The sequence below is a fragment of the Pongo abelii genome, chromosome 4 (genome assembly GCF_028885655.2).
Source record: "Pongo abelii isolate AG06213 chromosome 4, NHGRI_mPonAbe1-v2.0_pri, whole genome shotgun sequence".
Lineage (NCBI taxonomy): Eukaryota > Metazoa > Chordata > Mammalia > Primates > Hominidae > Pongo > Pongo abelii.
The window spans coordinates 66,776,588-66,799,277 of record NC_071989.2 but is presented as its reverse complement, the minus strand read 5'-3'; the positions used below and the strand labels follow the sequence as shown (position 1 = coordinate 66,799,277).

Sequence of the window (22,690 nt, the reverse complement as noted above, 5' to 3'; positions counted from 1 at the left end):
TTCACACTTGGTGCTCTTAGAATGGCTCTTTGCATCAAATCACCCTTATAATAAATTCATGTACACCCAAGATTTATGGGTTATCATTCATAGTCATATCACGGTCTCACATGTAACATGTATTCAAATTTGAATCTTAAAACCCTGCCTATAAATGAATAGGAAAATCTATAGGTTGACCTTTCTGTAAGTAACATTTTATCTTTCCAATTACATCATTTTCATTTTGCATGCCTTTGAGAAACTGTCACAGTTACTTACTTGTGTGATTCTTCAGATAAAATGATCATAGTTACAAGCAGATAACTAATCTAACCTGAGCTCTGCATGAAGAATTCCTCTTTCAGGCACTTGCCAAACTTTAAGCTACACAGAAAAAGAGGTAAACAAAAGTAATTTAAAAGCAGGGCAGAAATCCTCAATAAAATGTTAGCAAATTGCATCCATCAGTGTATAAAAATATTAGTATACTATGACCAAGTGGAATTTATTCTAGGTATATAAGGACAGTTTGATATTCAAAAATCTATCATTATCATCCATAACATTAACAAACTAAACAAAAAAGTCATATGATCATATCAATTGACTCAGAAAAAGCATTTGACAAAATTCAACACCCATTCATTATAAAAACTTTCAATACACTAGGAATAGAAGGGAACTTCCTTAATCTCATAACAAGAAATTACACACACAAAAAAAGAAACAATATCTATGTAATACATAATGGTGAAAAGGCTAAATGCTCTCACTCTAAGATCAGGAACAAGGCAAGGAAATCTGTTTTCGGCACTATTATTCAACATATTACTGGAAGTTCTAGTCATTGTAACAAGCGCACAAAAAATAAAAGGCATACAAATTGGAAAAGAAATAAAACAGTCTTTATTCACAGATGACATAATCTCAATAAAATTGTATAGAATCTACATGTTGAAAATTACAAAATGTTGGTGAAAGACAAGAAGACCTAAATATCATGTTTATGGGTTAGAAGATTTAGTAAAGATACCAGTCCTCCCTAAACTGTTCTATAGTGTTATCGTAATTCCTATCAGAACCTTAGTAAGGTATTTCATAGAAGTATGTACTTTTATTCTAAAATGTATACCAAAAGAAAAAGACCTTAAACAGCCAAAGCGATTTTGAAAAAAGAAGAAGAAAGTTCATCTTCCTTTTATTAAAGTTTACTATATAGCTACAGTAATATATAGCTATAGTAATCAAGACAGTGTGGTATTGATAGCAAGATAGACAAAGCTAAGTGGTATAAAACAGAGAAAGCAGAAGTATGGCCACGTGAGCATGATCAATTAATTTTGGCAAAAGTACAAATAAATCATTAACCTTTTCAATAAATGCTATTAGAGCAATTGAACAACCACAGGCAAAAACATGAACCTTAACCTAAGCTTCACATCTTATACAAAAAAAAAAAACTCAAAATGAATCACAGACTTAAATGTAAAACATAAAACTATAAAACTTCTAGAAAAAACTGCAGAAGATCTTCAAGACACCTTAGGAGTAGGTAAAGAGTCTTTAGATTTGGCACAAAAAAATTACGTTCACACACACACACACACACAAAATTTTAATATATTATTTTTATTCCTGGATGCATGTTTATAATCTTTTGGTTATAGCCAAAGGAAAGGGTCTAATGTGTTCTGACAGAGGATCATAGATCCTTATGTCCTGAAGGGGACTAGACCCTCCTCTAATAATACTGGTATTAAACATTTAGAATTCATAGATATGGTTTGTCTCTGTGTACCCACCCAAATCTCATCTCAAATTGTAATCCCCACATGTCGAGGAGGGAGCTGGTGGGAGGTGATTGAATCATGGGAGAAGTTTCCCCCATGCTGTTCTCGTGATCGTGAGTGAAGTCTCATGAGAGCTGATGGTTTTAAAGTATGGCACTTCCTCACTGTCTCTCCTGCCACCTTGTGAAGAAGGTGCCTGCTTCCCCTTTGCCTTCCACCATGATTGTGAGTTTCCTGAGGCCTCCCCAGGCATGAGGAATTGTGCATCAATTAAACCTCTTTTGTTTACAAATTATCCAATCTCAGGTAGTATTTTTACATCAGGATGAGAATGAACTAACACAAAGAATGTTCACCTTCAAAGCTACCTTAGTCTGCAAATGACTGCCAAGAAGTCATCTGGAAATAGGCAGAAAGAATCAGTGAGAATTATAATGATTTATGAATTTTTCCACTTTGAGCACCTAAATATGTACATATGAATCAAAGGACACATTTGATGTTATTGAATCCAGTAGTCCCCAACCTTGTGGTCACCAAGAAGCCTTCTTATTTTTCAGCAATGCACTCTGTGTCAAAGATTTGTTTACTGAAGCTAGTAACTATGAATTACTGAGGGCTTACTTTGTGCCTGGTATTATTATAATAAGCATTTTACATACAGAATCTCATCTGATATTTTTTAAAAACCATAGGACAGGGACTATCAGTCACTATTTTATATATGAAGAAACTGAAGTCAGCTAAGGTCGAGTGATCTAAGATCACAAAGCCAGTGGAATTGAGATTATTGAACCTAGTATCTATGATCTGCTCATTTAAGTAAATATAGATTTCCAATAATAAATAACTTCTGGGGCAAATATTTGCTTAAATGCCTATACATGCACAGGATATATACATAGTCTCTGGAACTGAATTTTTATTAGTCCAACTTTGTCAAGGGAGTGAGACATAGAACAGAATGCATGGCTATTTCTATTTAGATGAAGCAAAGACTATATTTCACAGAGCATATGTCTTCGCTATTCTAGATTATTTGCTCATTCTTTAAATAGAAAATCTCAAGAAACCAGCAAACTGAGATACCAAGAAGATAGTAAATTTAAAGGGACTATTAATTGAAGATCACCTAACATCATCATCTTTTTTGTGTGAAGTCTGCTCTGAAATGTGATTCAGGAGCAAGAAGATGCCAGTTATAGATTGCCTAGAATACCGAGTTAACCTAAAGAGAACTTTGGAAGGTGTTTCAATTAACAGGGGATTTAGCAGTGACAGCTGAAAAGAAATTACAGCACCAAATTTCAAGACATAAAACTCTTCAATTTATTTCTAGCAACATTTCTAAAACTCACAGTAACTATTTTACTTGGTTATTATCAGGTGAAATTTGTGGCTTTCTTCAGGAGCTAGTTACCCATTTACAAAAGCTTATAATCTTTTAGCTACTACTGGCCTATCAATCATAGAGCATTTGGATGCTAAACATGGCATTTGAGCAAGCCAGCAGAACCTGTGATTCAAGTCTCTGCTCTCTGACCTCTAGGATTAGTGTTCTGAGGATTATACTATAATATCTTTAGTTTTTACAACACCTCTTTCCAGACTAAGGGGCAAGAATTGTTCTCTTTATTTTTCCAGAGAAGCAAAGCTTCTGAGGAAAAGCTTAGCCCTCTACAGCTGGTAAATATTTTCCAGTGAGGCGAGCAGCTGGCCATGGCAATAACCAGAGTTCTAGTCGTGTCTCTGGCCCATGTCTCTCTATAACTGGAGACTAGTCCCCCAGTTTTCTCCATTTCTGCAGCTGTAAAAAAGGATTAGGACTAGCTGTCAAACAGGGCAGGCCTCTAACATTTATGGGTCCTAGGATATAAATATAAATAGACACTTTCAAACGCTCTGTTTTTCCTACCCTCCCTCACTGTCCTACATATGAGGGGCGTCATGTGGATACTTGTGGGTATAGTCAGGTATGACTATGCCCATCCTCCCAAATAGCTGCCCCTCAGCCAACCCTGTGGCCTAGGGTTGAAAGCTCAGGGCTTCCTGGGGTCTCACATGCTGAAAGTGGAGTTGGGAGAGATGCAGACCCTGGATGGGGGCATCCCTTTTGCCATTCAGACTCCTCCCCACTTGACAAATGGCAAAGCTAGAGGAAGAATAGAATGGACCCCTCTGAAATGCAGGACCCTGGGCAAGAATCCAATTGCCCAGGTCTGAGGTGTCATGAACACTGATGAGAGACTGAGAAAGCAGAGAAATGATTTGGGGAATAGGGAAGAAAAACAACAGGTCATCTCCCCAACCAGTTAAAGATCAAACAGAAAAGTAAAACATTCATATGGATACAGTATGGGGCAAATGAAAAACCTATGTTTTATCTCTATCTTTACAGGGTTTCTTTTTCTAGAAGATGCATGTTTGGAATTCTGCAAGAACTCCTGATCACTTTAAAATGCCAATGCCTTTATTTTCAAGATGTACAGTTTCTGTCTTTTATCAAATAGAGGAGCAAAAATCTATTCTTCCAATAAAAGGAAAAATGCACAATATCCAAATAAATTTTCCCCAGCTGCTTGCTGGCTATTGGAATTAGATAACATGACATGAGAAGAATTTTGGTCTAATCCTAAGAAGGCAGTATGGTTGGTTCTCCTATTCACTTAACATCTTAATCTCTTCCCCCGCTTTAAAAAGGAATATCTATTCAGTATCAAAATAACATGATGGTTTATGATGCTGGAGCTGAGAGACACAAGAGGCTGATTCAGTAAGTAAAGGTAATCAAGCAGTGGTTAGTAGCAAAAAAAAATTGACAAAGAGAAGGTAGAGCTCTCAACTGCCTTTGAGGCAGGAGGAAAAAATATTTCCCAGGCATAACAAGAAACGCATGATGAGAAAATTCACTTCCTAATCCCAATGTCTATGGTGGCCATATTTCCACATCCCAAAACCTGGACAAATTGATACATGATCCAAAAAATGGTCTTATATTAGAGAAAAACAATTCAATTCAGTCATGTCCCAGGAAATTCAGTATGTTTAGTGTTAAAAATTGCATAGCTTCCCTTTCTAACAGAATAGTTTATGGCTCTACTTTTTATATCTTACTAGTTAATGCTTATCTCCCCAAAAAGAGTAGAATAGAGACAAAGAAAAGTTTCACTGGATATACTCTATGTGTAACCATGCCTCCATGGATATAGTTGCCAAACTCTTAAAGTTTCAACTTGGGAAATAGTAAATTTGGTGATAGAAAGGAAGGAAAAAAAGAGAGGGGAAATGACTCAGACTTTCTTCACTTAGCAACAAGCCAGGAACAGGATTCACCTGGGTACCCATGGACTTAGAAAGACTTGTACTCTTCCAAAATTTCTTCCATAAACTGGAAGTGGGTGAGTATAGACAGGCTGCCTGCTCCTTAGACAACCCTAAAGGGCCATATTTTGATAGCCAAATTAGTAAGATGATCCAAGGATAATAATAGTTCATACTCACTAAGCATTTACTATGTGAGAAGCAGCATGCAAGGTACTTTGTATCCTTAGCAACTCTGTGAGGGAAGTGATGACATTCCCCTATTATATAAGAGAAAAATTAGACTAAGAGAATTAGGTTATTTGCCAAGATCACAAAGCTCCCAATCATGGAGTCAGGATTAAACTTCAGGTATGACTTTCCAAAGACCTCTATTTCCCACTATGACCAAATTTCTTTAACCATGAAATCAGTGGCCAAAGTTTTGGTTGCTACTTTGAGCTGAAGAAATCCTGGAGTCATTAAATTATTATTTGTGCATTTCCTCTGCTATCTTTTTCTCTATGACATCTTACTCTGTAGAATGAGTCAAAAAGATCTCTGCATATGTGATTATCAAATCACCTACAAACTTGAGCTGGCAATCTTCGTGAGGCAAAAAGATAATATTTGTGCTTATGGAATTCAGAAGAATGTGAGTATACCCATGCCTCTGGCTCTGTGCCTTGGTATCTGAGGTGCTGTGATTGCTTACCAGCTCTGATGTCACTTGCGTACCACGGGTGGTGTGGTGTGTGATTTGCAAAGACAGCCAACAAGAGATATTCCCATTTTCATAGGCACATGCCCATCACAGTTCAAGACTATTTCTCTTCCACTCCCCTGGCACGTGGGTTGGCTGTGTGACTTGTTTTGCCCAATAGAATATGACAAAAGTGATTCACACCAGTTTGGTTCAGGACCCAGGCTTTAAGAGACCAGGCAGTTTCTCTTTTCATTCTTGTTTGAAGTCCTGAGCCACTATGTAAAGAAGTTCTGCTAGTCAACCAGACACATGACATGTGGGGAGAAATGTCACCCAACAGCCAGAACTAACCACCAAATAAGGTGAGTAAAGCCTTCTCGCCTCATTACCAAACCCCAAAAGAGTGCAGCCATGTAAGGATTCCAGCTGATACCATATGGAAAAGAAAAATGAATCAGCAGAGCCCAGCCCACTCACAGAATTCTAAGAAAGAATAGTTATTGTTTTAAGCCACCAAGTTGTGGAGGATCTTATTAGGTAGTAATAGGTAACTGATATAGGTGGTCTTACCATGGCTGTTGTTCCAGAACCAGCAACAAAGCAAAAATTTACCTATCTTCCAGTGACCAGCATACAGGATACACATCCTAGGCACTGCAGGCCAACTGAAAGTAGGTGGGAAGAAGAAGATCAACCTGATACCAGTTTTTTTCTAGATCCTTAGTCATCATTGAATAAGACTGGCTCATCTAGCATGTTAAACAGAGTTGCTACAGGCCCTCTGGATCAATTAATCATCTTCCTTCAGTGAACATTTTCTTCAATCCGTTGAACTAAGAAAGAAAAAAACAAGAATATTATTTTAAAGTTATGAACCACAAATTTATGTGCTAAAGTAGGCTTGAAATTTCACTTCATAGAGCCCAACTACTAAGCTACCCTTGACATCGCTAAGACTCTCTTCAAACTGTCCCCAGACAGCAGTTCTACATCTCAGCAAGAAGTGCAAATAAATTCTGCTGTCTCTTAGGCATCTTCTCTTAAAAGGCAGAATCTCACTACCTCCATGAGAAGGAGGAAATGTTTCTCTCAAGTTCCCAGGATGCACCACAAGTGATATAATATTCTCAACCAGGTGTTCCATTCATGGGAGATATTTGCCCTTTGACCTACTTGGCACCAGACATGTATAGAAGTGGACACTTCAGTTTCTCAGTGCTACTCCATTTGGAAAGTCCTTTCAAAATGTCTTTCCCCATTATACAGGCTTAAGAAAGCTTCATTTTGAACAACTTCGGAAGGTATATGATATTGAAACCAGTGAAAACCTTGTTCTAGTTTTGTTTTATAAGTGCATAAAGTTTTTTAAGATCCTCATTTTACAGAAAAGCAATCTCTACAAAAGAAATGAGACACAGATTGACCAATTTAATTTGGGAAAAGGCAGGATAAGGGAAGACTTTATTATAGGAGAATTACATCTGAATTTAGTAATCAGAAAGAAAGAACATCTGCCTGTGTCTTCATGATGGTGGATTGCTTTGGAAGTGGTACTAATAAAAGAGGAGGCCGTGAGTAGGAAGAGGACTTCTATCAAGAGTTAGAAAGCAATTACTTTCAAACATGGGATAAGAAGGTCAAAGGGCAAAGAAAAAGGAAGCTGCCAGAGTCTTTGAGACCTAATAAAAAGAGGAAATTAGAGTGGAAAAAGCCCACTCTGGGTCTGAGAACAAGTATTCCTGGGACTAGTTCTTAAGAATAGTTAAGAGTTACTTAAACAGAGATACTACCTACATTGTTTTGTTATTTTTTTATTAGCTAAAGTTTTGAGACTTATTGAAATTAGTTGTTTTAACATGGGCAAAGAGAGGGCAACATCACACACCAGGGCCTGTCGGGGGTGAGAGGCAAGGGGAGGGAGAGCATTAGGACAAATACCTAATGCATGTGGAGCTTAAAACCTAGATGACAGGTTGGTAGGTGCAGCAAACCACCATGGCACATGTATGCCTGCACATAACAAACCTGCACATTCTTCAGATGTATCCCAGAACTTAAAGTAAAATTTAAAAAAAGAAATACAAGGCATGTAAGCACAGTTATGATCTGAACCCTACTGCAGAATGATTTGTAAAGAACTAGGAAATAAAGTTTAGAAATTAGGAGGTACCTAAAACAAAAAAAAAAAAAGAAAAAGAAATTAGTTGTTTTAATAAAGATCTCTCTTTATTTATTTGAAAAAAAAAAAGGTGTGGGGGGGCTCAGAATTCTCTTTTCCATGCTGAGCAGCCACCTTATTATGTCACAGGGTTTGAGCCATTTGACCATGACTCTCCTTCACGAGTCTGTTGAAAGCATATCAGTATCTGGCTGCTAAAAAGGGAAATTTATCTCCTGGGTCATGGGAGAGAGTGATAGCCATGCATACCCTCTTTGCATTTGACTTTCAAGGCATCCCTTGGCTGCCACAGCCCTAAGAAATTCCCTTGGTCAGAAAAGAGCAGCTTCTTCTCCTCCCCTGCTGCTCCTTGGTTCTTAACATCTATCTTGCCTCAATACCTCAATGCACTTTTGAGTCTCAGTTTCCATACACTCCAGGCAAACTTTGATTTAATTAATTGTGTTGTATCACAGACTGGATAGTTAATCATTTTCTGGAGAAGGCACATATTCCCTTTGAAACCTCATTTTCATTTTTAAAAAGCCAATATTCCAGTGAACGTATCACTTCCTTATTTAGAAAAATATTGTCTGCTCTTTGCAGGCCAGATTCTCCAACTCGCTCAAACTAGAATATCTAACATTTATGGAATACTTACTCTGTGCCAGCCACTAAGCAAAATGTCTCTCGGCAACCAGCGGAGGGAGATATGATTCTCTTCATCTGAGACCTAGCTGAGATGATCCCTGGCTGTGCCCTAGTGAGTGGTACAGCTAGACCTTGACCTTTTATTCCCTGACTCTAGGGACTATTGCCTCCTGGGAGTGCAGAAATAGAGGCTACAATTTACCAGACGAAGTCTCCTCAATCAGCTGTCAGAATGATTTCTACAAAAATATTCTCTCAAAAACCAGTTTGAATTTCTTATCAATGACTTGATATTAAGTATCACTGTAGTCCAATCAATCAAAAATTTGGTTTTCAAATCTATACTGTTGATTTATAACAACTCTGAACCCAGTTGTTGAGTACAATATGATTAAATAAGCTATTTCTCAATTCATTTTCAGTAAGATATCTAAATTCATGCTATGTTTTTTTCTCTTCATTATATATACTAAAATAAACCATGCCAATCAGTAGACTGTCTACCACCTACAAGGTTTAATAGAAAGAGGCAAAACAACTTAAATGACAGTCAAGAGAACTTCCCCAGTCTCCATTTCATTGAAAATGGTATTTTTTTCTAGATATCCTTTCTTTATCATTCTAGTTTGTCCTCCGCACTTCTCAACCCTGGTGTCTGCCCAGGAGACTGTCACATTTGGATAACATCAATATCACTTCTTGCCATTGCCTCTGGAGGAGCAGTGTCAAGTGATCAGAGGTGGGAAGAGAGTGAGGGTGCTGATTATTCCTCAGACTCACCATGCTGGGCCATGGGTTGCCACATTGCCCCAGAGAAGGCCCTGGCACCAGTCACACAGCCCTTCATACAGCTCCCACTCTGGGTTCTAACCTCTCCTTCTATTTGTCCCTTCAGGCCTCCCAGTGTTAAGAGTCCATATCAACACAGGGTTACATGCCATCCCTTGTTGCTTTTCTTAAACCATGTCCATACCCTTGTAAATAGTCTTTTTATCAAACTCGGTTCAAATTACCCAATCTTAATGTGCCATCTGTTTCCTGTTGAAATCTTGACTGATACGATATTGAAAATGTTGGCAAGAATCTACAAGCCTCACCAAAAATGATTATTATATAAAATCCCTATTTAAGATACAATCTCAAAAATTACAAGAGACAGCTCTTTTCTGAAGGCCTGGCTTTCATTTATGGTGGGTTAATTACTCATTGTCTCTGAATCAGGTGGAAAAAGATCTATTTCTCTCTCTGTGAGTAAAAATATTACCAATATAATGTAGCAAAACAGAAAGGGATCTCTATACCTTGATAATTATTGAAGTTAAGATGCCCTGACCTGCAATCTGTTTAAGAGTTGAGAACATTTGGAAGTACCAAGGATCCTCCTTGCTCTTTCTGACCCTTTTGCCTTCCTGACTCAGAGTAACATAGAAGAACATTGCTCTCCAGAAATCTGGGATTCAGTCTTTGTTCTGCCACCGAGTAACTCTGACTTTGGCTATTTTATCTAATCTTCCTAAGGCTTATTTCTATTATAGGCTGAATGTTTGTATCCTCCCAAAATTCATATGTTGAAGCTCTAACCTCCAACATGGTGGTATTTGGAGATGAAATCATTGAGAGGAAATTAGGATTTAATGAGATCATGATGGTAGGGCCCCATGATGTGATCAGTACCCTTATAAAAAGAAAGACTGGAGAGCTTTCTCCCCCTCCTACATATAAAGATACAGTGAGAAGGTAGCTGTCTGCAAGCCAGGAAAAGAGTCTTCACCAGAAACAACCCTCTATCAGACCTTGAAATTTCCAGCCTCCAGAACTGTGAGAAGATAAATTTCTGTTGTTTAAACCACATAATCTGTTTTTTTTTGTTAAGGCAGCCTGAGATGACTGAGACAGTTTCTGTCCCTTTAAATTAGAGATGATCATACTAGACTACCCATGTTGGAATTCTCCTCTCACATTTACTAGTCGCAGAGCCTTGGTTAGTTTGGTTAATTGAAACTCAGTTTCCTTATCTATAATAATTAGAATAATAATAGTAATACTTTTAGGTTTGTTGGGAGGATTCAATTAAAAAAACTTAAGAAAAGTACTTATCAAAGTGTCTGGCACTTACTAAATCTCCATATTAATCATCATTGTCACTGCTATGGAAACATAGAATGAATAACTCTGCCAGGAATAGGGCAGAATCAGCAAAGGCTTCTTAGAAGAAGTGAAGAAGAAAGGAAGCAGGAGAATATCCTATAGTCAGCCTTTATTGCACTCCCCAAATATCTAAACTGATGTTAGCTATGTAACAGTAAGTGCTAATTCCCTGGTCTTTGATTGATGTATTAATATTTGAAAAAATAATCGAATTATAAATGCCTGAATTGAGTAGTGTAGAAGTTACATTATGAGCAATTGAAGAGTAACTGTGGAAGGTGAGCTGACTAGTAAGGAAGGAATTGAGTAGGCACTTCATGAGTTCACTGATTGCCGCTTTGACATGGGATAGGAAGCAGAGATAATGTGGGGAGCCACAGAGAGGATGAACTTAATCTTAAACCTCTGTATGACAGGGTGAATACCCTTACTGAATTCTGTGAGTGTGAATTCCAAAATTCACCAGATTATACATTTTTTCAAGTCAAAAATCACACTTGATTTTACATTTGGCTCCCACTCACTAGCAGCATCTCAGAGCAATAAGCACATAGTAGATTTCAACACATACACTGAATAGACAATTGTTGAATAGGCTGTGCCTCACACTGCCAGTCCATTGAAGAAGACTTCCTGGAAAAGAAGAATCTGAGGAACCACTTGAATGACAAGAACAAGACAGTGAATGAGTTCAGGCAAAGGGGTTTGTTACCAGGCAGAAAAAAGGTAGGAAAGAGTCAGGTTTTTAACTAACTTCTCATAGATTTTGGAACCCTTGTTTTCAAATGTTGTTTTTAAAAAATTTTTGTAAAAAATTTTTTTTACAAATGAGAATGAGGAGAAAGAGAGAAAAAAGGAGGGGAGGAGGAGAACAAGAAGAAAGGAAGGAGGGAGGAAGGAAGAGAAAAGGAAGAATAGTGACCTAAAACCTCTAGAGAAGCCCAGAGACAGACTGAAGTGAATACTCCAGAAAGGTCAGGAGACTTCACTTCTCCTTCTGTAAGAAATGTGGATGTTGAAACCAGTTGTAGGATGAGGTGGCTCCACAATCCAAGTCTGATTAATATGAATAAGGAAGAGGAAAAACTGCTCAATTATAGACCCTCACATCCCATGTTTCTCTAGATTTGACAAAGTTCATTCAATTAATAACCATGGAGTTTTAGAGGAGCTCACCACTTTGCTAGGCCCAATTGCTGCAGCATAATGGGAGACTGCAGAAGGAACGACAATAGATGTCTAGTCCCAATGACTTTCCATGTTGAAGGACAGGAAACACAGAAAGGGGACTATATGAAAAAAGAATATTACATGTAGGAGAGATTGACTCAAACACCAAAAATTTTAAATCATTTTTAATTAAAAGACTGTTGAGAGAAGAAGTAGATGAGTAAAAGAAGATTTCTTATAGAATGTGAGTCTGAGAAATGCCCTGAAAGAAATGGAGAGTCTGGCTTGGCTGGAGTAGGTAAGATCATTCCAAATTAGGGTTGGGGAATGACCTCAGGGAATGTTGGATAAAAATAGGCAAGATCTATTTATCACTTAGAAATTGTGTTCCATGCTTATACATTGTTAGTGGGAGTGTAAATTAGTTCAACAATATGGAAGACAGTGTGGAGATTCCTCAAAGACCTAAAGACAGAAATATCATTTGACCCAGCAATCCCATTACTGGGTATAGACCTAAAGGGATATAAATTGTTCTATTATAAAGATACACGCATATAATTGTTATATTACAAAGTTCATTGCAGCACTATTCACAATAGCAAGGACATGGAATCAACCTAAATGCCCACCAGTGATAGGCTGGATAAAGAATATATGGTACATCATGGAATATTATGCAGCCATAAAAAAGAATGAGATCATGTCCTTCACAGGGACATGGATGGAGCTGTAGGCCCGTATCCTTAGGAAACTAACACAGAAACAGAAAACCAAATACCACATGCTGTCATTTGTAAATGGGAGCTAAATGATGAGAACACATGGCCACATAGAAGGGAACAGCACACACTGGGACCTAGCAGAGGGTGGAGGGTGGGAGGAGGGAGAGGATCAGGAGAAATAACTAATAGGTACTAGGCTTGATACCTGGGTGGTGAAATAATCTGCACAACAAGCCCCCATGACACAAGTTTACCTAGGTAACAAACCAGCATATCCTGCACATGTCCCCTGAACTTAAAAGATTTTTTAAAAAGAGAAATTGTGTTCCAAACCCCCCAAAATACTATGTTGAGTATATTCAGGGTTAATTTTTCTCCAGTATAAAAGAAGTCCAAAGGGAGCTGAGCCGGGTCTGTTGTGGTACTCCTCGATGTCATTGGAGATCCAGGTTCTTTCAAGTTTTCTATTTCACCATCCTTTGGGCATGACCCTCATGTTCTCAAGATAGCTACTGAAGCTCCACCCATCCTACACATGTTTCAGACAAAAGGAAGAAAGAATAGGTAGGGCAAATAGGCACATACTTCCCCTCTGAAGAGACTCCCCAACAACTTCCATTTATAGCTCATTGACTGGAATTCTCTCATACGGTTACCCAAAACCGGCGAGGGAGGCTTAAGAATTTAGCTATTTAGCTTGGCATGTTTCTACAGCCAATAGAATCAAATACTTTAAACTAAGGGATAATTCTAGAGTTCAGCAAGAAATAACAGGAGAAAGTTTTCACGTCAAAATGAAGGGTACATGAAAGAAACTAACCCTGTAATTTGTGGCCTATGTCAAAGACTGAAGAGGCAGTTCAAGCCAAAGTGAAAGTTGTTGCTCTTGCAAAGCACGCTGGTTTTCAAAAGATGGGTTAAAAGGTTGTCATGGAGCTCTTGAAAAACCACATGCAGAGGAATTAAGAGCAGAATTTGTTCCATTTGCAATGTCAATCAGTGTGGAAATGTGCTCAGGACCAGCCAAGCACACAATAGCACGTGGCACTAAATATGACACTGAGATAACTCTTTTAGGACCATGAACATACAAATGTATCTCTTAAAACCTTCAAGCTCCCCTTGCTGACATTTGGTACATTTTCAAACTTTGTCTTTATGTGATTTTGATTTCCAGTAGTTGAATTTGAAATATAAATCAAGAAGTTTCCACAATAATTTTTACCATTTTGGAAAAAGTAGGAATTTTTTTTAATTTTAAGAATATAAATGCACAGGCATACCTGGGAGATATTGTGGGTTCAGTGCCAGACCACCACAATAAAATGCATATCACAGTAAAGTGGGTCACAGGCATTTGTTTGTTTATCTGTGCATATAAAAGTTATCTTTACACTGTACTATAGTCTATTGAATGTACAATAGCATTGCGTCTTTAAAAAGTATATACCTTAATTAAAAAATACTTTATTGCTAAAAATGTTAACCATCATCAGAGCCTTCAGCAAGTTATAATCTTTTTGCTGCTGGAGGGTCTTGCTTCGATTTTGATGGTTGCTGACTGATCAGTACGCTGGTTGCTGAAGTCTAGGGTGACTGTGGCAATTTCTTAAAATCAGACAACAATGAAGTTTGCCACATTGATTGACCCGTCCATGCAAAATGTCTCTGTAGCATGTGATGCTGTGTGACAGCATTTTACTCACAGTAGAACTTCTTTCAAAATTGGAGTTAATCCTCTCAAACCCTGCTGCTGCTTTACAACTAAATTTATGCAATATTCTAAATCCTTTGTTGTCATCTCAATAATGTTCACAACATCTTCACCAGAAGTAGATTCCATCTCAAGAAACCCCTTTCTTTGCTTCATCCATTAGAAGCAACTTCTCACTGGTTCAAGTTTTATCATGAGATTATGGGAATGCAGTCACATCTTCAGGCTCCACTTCCAATTCTAGGTCTCTTGCTATTTCCACCATATATTCAGTTGCTCCCTCCACTGAAATATTGAACCTCTCAAAGTGATCTGTGAGAGTTGGAATCAATTTATTTCAAACTCCTGGTAATGTTGATATTTTGACTTCCTCTCATGAATCATGAATGTCATTAATGGCATTTAGACTGGTGAACCCTATTCAGAAGGTTTGTAATGTGCTCTGCCCAGATTGATAAGAGGAATCACAGGTATGGCAGGCATAGCCTTGTGAAATGTATTTCCTAAATAATAAGACTTGAAAGTCAAAATGACTTCTTGAACCATGGGCTATGGAGTGGATGTTGTGTTAGCAGGCATGAAAAAAAAATTATCTCTTTGTACATCTCCATCAGAGCTCTTGGGGGACTAGACGAATAGTCAATAAGCAGCAATATTTTGAAAAAAAATCTTTTTTTCTAAGCAGTAGGCCTCAACAATAGGCTTAAAATATTCAGGAAACCACTCTGTAAATAGCTATGCTATCATCTGGGCTTTGTTGTTCCATTTCTAGAGCACAGACAGAGTATAGTTCACATGATTCTTAAGGACCTTTGGTTTTTCTGAGTTGTAAATGAGCATTGGCTTCACCTTAAAGTCACTAACTGCATTAGCCCCCAGGAATGTCTGCTGGTCTTTTGAAGCTTTGAGGCCAGTATTGACTTCTGTCTATGAAAGTCCTAGATGGCAACTTCTTCCAACAGGAGACTGTTTCATCTACATTGAAAATCTGTTGTTTAATGTAAACACCTTCATCAATTAACTAGCCAGATCTTCTGAATAACTTGCTGCAGCTTCTCCAACAGCACTTGCTGTTTCACCTTGCAATTAGATTATAAAGATGGCTTCTTTCCTTGAACCTCATGAACCAACTTCTGCTAGAATCAATTCTTTCTTCTTCAGCTTCCTCATCTCTCTCAGCCTTTAGAGAATTAGTGAATAAGGGCCTTGCTCTGAATTAGGCTTTGGCTTAAGGGAATGTTGAGGCTGACTTGATTTTCTATCCAGACCACTAACATTTTCCCCATATCAACAATAAAGCTGTTTTGCTTTCTTTCTTTTTTGTGTTCACTGGAGTAGCACTTTTAATTTCCTTCAATAAATTTTTCTTTGCATTCACAACTTGGCTGTTTGGTACAAGAAGCCTAGCTTTCTGTCCATTTCAGCTTTTAAAATGCCTTCCTTACTACACTTCATCATTTCTAGCTTTTGATTTAAAATGAGAGTGCTGCCACTCTTCTTTTCACTTGGACACTGAGCGGCCATTGTAGGGTCATTAATTGGTCTATTTCAATATTGTTGTGACTTGGGAAATAGGGATGTCCAAGGAGAAGAAGAGAAATATGGGAATGACTGGTCAGTGGACCAGTCACAACATGCATATTTATCAATTAAGTTCACCAACTTACATGGGTGCAGTTCGTGGCATCCCAAAATAATTATGCTATTAACATCAAAGATCACTGATCACAATCACCATAATATATATAATAATGAAAAAGTATAAAATATTGTGAGAATTACCAAAACGTGACACAGAGACATGAAGTGAGCACGTGCTGTTGGAAATATGGTGCTGATAGACTTGCTTGACACAGGGTTGCCACAAACCTTCAATTTGTAAAAAATATACTACCTGAAAAGTGCAATAAAGTGAATGCAATTAAGTGAAGTGTACTTATAATTTCTTATAAACATTGTCAAAAATATTGATTTAAGACCTAAGCATGTTGTTTGAAGTTATAAAGTCCAAGAGGCATTCTACCAGGAAAAGGCTATCCAAGGCCACGTTTTGAAGAGCAATCCTGCACTGCACAATGTACATACTGAGAGCCCAGCAAGATGGAAGGTAGAAGAATGGCTATCAGCGGCTGGGAAGGGTAGTGGGAGGTGTCAGGGAGGAGAGGATGGTTAATGGGTACATAAAAATAGAATGAATAAATAAGGCCTAGTATTTGACAGCACAATGGGGTAACTATAGTCAATAATAATTTAACTGTACATTTAAAAAAATGAAAAGAGTATAATTGGATTGTTTATAACACAAAGGATGAACGCTTGAGGGAATGGACACCCCATTTCCATGTGATTATTATGCATTGCATACCTGTATCAAAACATCTCATGTACCCCATAAATACATACAACTACTATATACACACAAAAATAAAAAATAAAAAATTATTTTTAACAAAAAGATATAATTGCATATGGTAGCAAGGCCCTTGCATAGTTCAAAGCCAGTGAGGCCACCGCTTGCACCATAGTCTATGTTAATTGCACCCCTGGAGTACAACTCCATAGACTATCCATGCAGTTGCCCTGGTAACAAGTGTATAAGGAAGAGGATGCACTTCTATAATTACAATGTAGCAATTACAAAAATAATTTTAATACTTTATCCTCATAAATATTTTACAATTTTTAAAATTTTACATGTAAACAAGTCTGGCTCAATTTTTTTAACAGCAGAGGAAACATTTTCAGGACTGCTTAGTGCCTCATGCAGGGTCACAGATACCATTGGTCAACTGAGTACACCTACATGTGTTAAGCCTGCACCTAAATAAGCAGGGTTGAGTCTCTCTTGAAGTTATTCAGATCATGCCATTGTTAACTTATATTTACCATTATCAGTGGCAAATGTTGAAAGAATACACATCTCTTTTTCTTCCTTTGCTTATGCAAATAATAGAGGAGCCTCAGACACTACAAAATGTTAATTTGTTTAATTATATGGTTTAAGAATTTAAAAAAAAAATCTTTGGCCCCCTCATATCCAAAACTCACCCCCCTCTAAACAAAACAAAACAAAATTCTTAGTTTAAGTTTTTGCTAAAGGCACTAGACTTGGAGTCAAGAGGCGTGGGGTGTATTTCTAACTCTGTAACCAAGCAGTGTTCTAATCTCTAGGGACCTCAATTTCTCCCTATGTAAAAAATGAAGGAGTTAGAACTTCTACACTTTTTTGGCTGTACAGTCCAGGATTCAGTGCTGGCCTGCTTAAAAACCCATTTAGTCTACTGAAAGGAGTTCGCTATTCCAAAAGTAAAGCTCCCTGACAGTAAAGAATAATGCCAGACAACAATGCCAGCCCATGTGACAAGACGGCACTATAAATAGACAGCCCAGAATATCTGTTCATAGGACTAGCGGCTGGTAGCTCATCAGCTGCCTGGAGCTGCTATAGATTCACAAGAAACTTCTTTGTTTGGCTCTCCTCCCCTAGTTCTAAAACTCCAGTAGCTAATTTGAGATTTAGCACTAATATATCAATGTTGTATGTGGCTTAATACACTGAGAAGCTTGTGGAAATAGGTTTATTGCTTGTACATGCTTGGTTCATGCCTTCCAGAAGAAGATTTGAGAGACAGTCCTGCTCTGTCTCCTCAGCTAACCCTCCTCATAATAACCTGGGATTGTCTTTTAAAATAGGACAGTAAACTGTAGCCATGCCAAACCACAGAGAGGAGCTCTGAAAAAAGACATGTTAAGGGAAGGAAAGATCACTAAATAATGCAAAGATACATTTTCAAATTTTACTTTTCCTAAAATTCAAGGCACCTGTTAGTCTAAGAGAAAGATTAGATTTAGGGAGAAGGATGCTTGTACCCTCACCACTATGGGCAACAGACCTACACACATTCACTTGTTTCTCTCAAATTCCCCCTATACCCCTCCAGTTTCCAATTCTTTCTTAAAGCCACCTATTCATTTTCTCTATTTGCATTGCATTTACCTTTTCCCACCTTAAATTTCTACACTTATTCCCGTGTTTTTTTTCTTTAAAAACTTCTTAAAATCTCATCTTCAAGAAATGCCTCCAATTTTTCAAACTGCAGCCAGAATTTTTTAAAAAGTAGTATAAATAAACCTTGAAATGGTTTTACTAAATGCTTTCTGATTTTTTTTAATTTAACATTGATAATTCACAGAAAACAATCATTTGAACATGTAAGCAAACAGCATTTGATTACAAATGTATTTACACAATAATCACGGGTAAACCTGTCTTTAAAAAATAAAGTCATTGAGCATTGTAATTCTTTCCATCTCAATGCTAGCCCTAATACCTGCTCTATGGGGTGTGGCTAGGTTTTTTTCCCGCCCCTGGATGAAATGTTAAGGAGCCCAAAAGATTTTCTCTGTTTGTTTGTTGAGCAATTAAAAATTCTATAGTCATTTCTACTTGCAAGAACTGTCTCATTTCACTAATTCAAACAGGTTCTTGTAATAGTTAAAACTCCACAAGTCATTTTAAGTTGATTATTTATCCCTCCTCCAGATTGGGCCTCCTTTGGAAACTTACAGTGGAAAACAAAGAAAGCAGACATCTTGCTTCTCTGTCAGCTTCTCTCAACCTTATACCCAAATCCCCAGGATTGCAAGGGGAGAGAAACAAAAGAAAAGAAAGCAGGAAAAGACCTGCTTGATTTGCTCAGTGTTGATGCTCTTGGTGGTGTGACCAAAGCTGACTTTTTTCTTGAGCATATGATTGTGAATTCTTCAGAGGTCCCTGATGTATCTTCTTTAGCTGACCAATTGCTACTCCTCATCAGCTCCTGCCTCTGCAACAAACCCCACATTCTCATACTTCCAGGGCCCCCTTGCCTTTGCAGAATTCATTTCAGAGGCTCCAGCTTTCACATCAGGCCCATGGGAAAGTACCCCCTTCTTGCCAAATGGTGAAAGTGCAGCCTTAGCTCTTTCCCCACCTTCATACATGGCTTCGGCCAATATTTCATTTCAAGATTATCTTCCATAGTATACAGAAAGTAAACTAGTGTGTCCCTCCAAATCGAGGAACACATCAAGATTCTTGATTGAGTACCTTGCAGCACTTTACGCTAGGTTGAAGTGAGAGTGAAGCACCCAGCACTTTTCTGGTGTTGGGAGTGAGGGCAGACTCCCAGCACACAGAAAGTCTTCTCTTTAAATATCAATGCTTCTTATGCTCAAAGTGCATATTGAGATAAAGGTCATAAAATCAGCCCTTCTCTACCGCACTTGAACATCCTGCACAGGTGATCTCATAGCATGTGCTGGATGGGAAAGTACTTACCCTCTGCTGCCTTCTCAGACAAATTGGGTACAGTCACATAGAAAAAAAAAATCCTTTTAAATATCCTTTACTTACATCTATAAATATTATTCTACACATCAAAACATTTCTATAAACATATTACCTTTCCATAGTATAAAAAACTAAAATTCAGGTTTTATAAATTTCAAGATGGCTGACTAGAGAGGTCACGTGTCAGTTCTCCTCAGAAAGACGAATCGAACGTAGAGGTGAATAATCAAAACTCACATAGAATATCAAGGAGAGAGTGCTGGAACTATTGGAGAACTGACAGGAAGAAGCTAGGGTACCGAAAAAAAGGGAAGCAAAAGGCTGCTGGGATCAAACCCTCCCGAGAGACTTGGTATTTCATCAAAAAGGTAAGTGTTCTTGGCTCCCTTCACCCTTGCAGCGGACTGCTGGTTTCCAAACTTCAGAGGTCTCCTCTGCTTTCATGAGCCCAAGCACTAGTATGGGTGGTGATTTGGTAACTTTTCGAGGACATTACACCAGACTAACAACTTGCACACAGTCACTCACCCTGTTCCTGGACCCAAGCTGTGGTAGCAGGTGCCATATTTGCTGCACACCCATTGTGAGACTGTTTTCTGCCCAGGTAACCTCAGCCCTTGTGTCTCCACATTGCCAGATCTCCCACAGACATTCCCCAGCACCAGCTGGGATTGTGGCAGCCACACAGGCCTGGCTGGACCTAGAGGAGCTGCAGAATGCCCATGGCCCAGGTCTCAGGGAGTGCTGCTCCTAAGGGAAGAGAGAGTACAGCCCACCAAGGAAGTACCCCTTCCCTGGGACAAAGGAAACCAGAGCATGTTCTTTCCTGTGCTTGAGAGCTTCCACTTGTGGGGTAAAGGTGACTGTGTCTCTTCCAGCAGAGACAAAGATGCCATGCTCAGCTCTGTGGGAGAGGAATGTGTTCCACCCCAGTGGCCATATGGCCCCAGTGCTTGAGCATGGCTGTGGAGAGGGAGACCTCTTTTTTCTACCCTCCCCACAACTACTGCAGAAACAGCCATGGCTGCAAGCATAGGAGACTGACATAGGCATGCTGGTGGATGGTCATTCTAGGACTGTTAGGGGTGGATGTACCCCATTGGCAGTGTGCTCACCAGGCCCAGGCTTGCACAAAAGGCAGGGCCCTTCCCACTCTCTACATAGAGCAGCAGCATTCCTGAAGCAGAGAAGAGGAGAGCCTCAAAGTTTTACGTTTTGGGCTGAGAAAAGAAGTTCCACACCATAACCACTTTGGTAGAGAGTCACAGAGCAGGTACCTTTCATGGCTCTCAGATTCACTGCAGCTTGGAGATAGTGAGGTCTGTCTGATCCGAATGTCTGGAGTGCCAGGACAGAAACATGACAGGAAGGTGAATTGCATTCCTACCTGGCCAGGCCGTGGAGCTGAGGTAGTGCTCCGCACAGCAGAAACCTCAGCACATTTCACCAGGAGCTCCCTCAACCACCCAGTCAGGTCTGGTGCTTGTGTTTACCATTGGGATATCTGAGGTCAAAGTTGAGCTTGACAGTCCAGCTCCACCCAGCTTTGTGGGTGGTCCACAGAACAGCCCATTGGCTGAAGCAAAAGAGAGCTTCTCTCAGTAAACAAACATCAAGTATATGCCCATCTGCTTCTGCAGATAGTCAGCTGTTACCTGTAAATGCCACCTACTGGCCTGGAGATTGAACTGCACAGTGTAATACAAAACCTGCTGACACAAGCGCACAACAGTGAGGTATGAGCTAAGATTCCTGAGACTTCCTCTATCCTGATACCCAAGGAGGCAGTGAGCCTGCTCACAAACCCACCCAGTATCTAGCTACAACCAGCATTTGAGAAAGCCACCACACAAACGCTATCTATAACCATGGAACACACATACCTTGCCACTGAAAGCATCCAGAACCAAAGTAAAATAACCATACACAGCATACAGGATAGTCACATCCTCAAGGAGAAAAAAAAATCCTTTCCAAATGAAAGTAAATTCAAAAAAAGAAAGAGAGAAGAAGAGATAGTTTATCTAGATGAGAAGGAACCAGAGGAAAAATTCTGGTAATATGAAAAAACAGAGTGTTAAAACACCCCAGTGAATCACATTAACTCTCTAGCAATGGATTCTAATCCAAAGGAAATCTTTGAAATATCAGATAAATAATTCAAAATATTGATTTTAAATAAGCTCAATGAGATACAAAAGAAAATTAAAAACCAACACAAAGAAACTAGAAAAACAATTCAAACATCAATGAAAAAATTACTGAAGAGATAGACATTAAAACAAAAAACACACACAAAGAACATCTAGAAATGAAAAATTCATTGAATTACAAAATATAGTTGAAAGCTTTAATAATAGACTAGACCAAGCAGAAAAAAAGAATTTCAAAAACAGATCTTTTGAATTAGCCCAGTCAGACAATAATAAAGAAAACAGAATTTAATAAATGAACAAAGGCTTTGAGGAGTATGGAATGATGTAAAACAACCAAATGCACAAGTCATAGCTATTTCTGAGGGAGATGAAGAGAAAGTTAAAAGTTTGGAAAACTTATTTGAGTAAATAATTAAGGAAGATTTCCTTAGGCTTGGTAGAAATTTAGACATCCATGCTGGAGAGGTTGTGGAGAAAAAGGAACGCTTACAGACTGTTAATGGGAGTGTAAATTAGTTCAACCATTGTGAAAGACAGTATGGTACTTTTTCAAAGTCCTAAAGACAGAAATACCATTTGACCCAGCAATCCCATTACCAGGTATATACCCAAAGGACTATAAATCATTTTATTATAAAGACACATGCACATAAAAGTTCTTTGAAACACTGTTCACAATAGCAAAGACATGAAATCAACCTAAATGCCCACCAATGATAGATTAGATTTTTTAAAAATGTGTAAAAAACTTGTCAGCCACAAATTTTATATTCTGCTAAATTCAGCTTCATGATGTACATATACATCATGGAATACTACGCAGCCATAAAAAAAAACTCAGATCATGTTCTTTGCAGG

General features: G+C 38.4%; 1 long non-coding RNA gene across 1 annotated transcript; it reads right to left on the bottom strand.

Moving 5' to 3' along the window:
- Positions 1–868: 868 nt before the first annotated feature.
- LOC103890635 (uncharacterized) lies at positions 869–21,166 on the bottom strand. Its single transcript, XR_654945.1, has 3 exons — positions 21,064–21,166; positions 6,349–6,611; positions 869–2,171 (listed from the first exon to the last, which is right to left on the bottom strand). It is a non-coding gene; the product is annotated as an uncharacterized LOC103890635 (long non-coding RNA).
- Between the last annotated feature and the right edge of the window lie 1,524 nt (positions 21,167–22,690).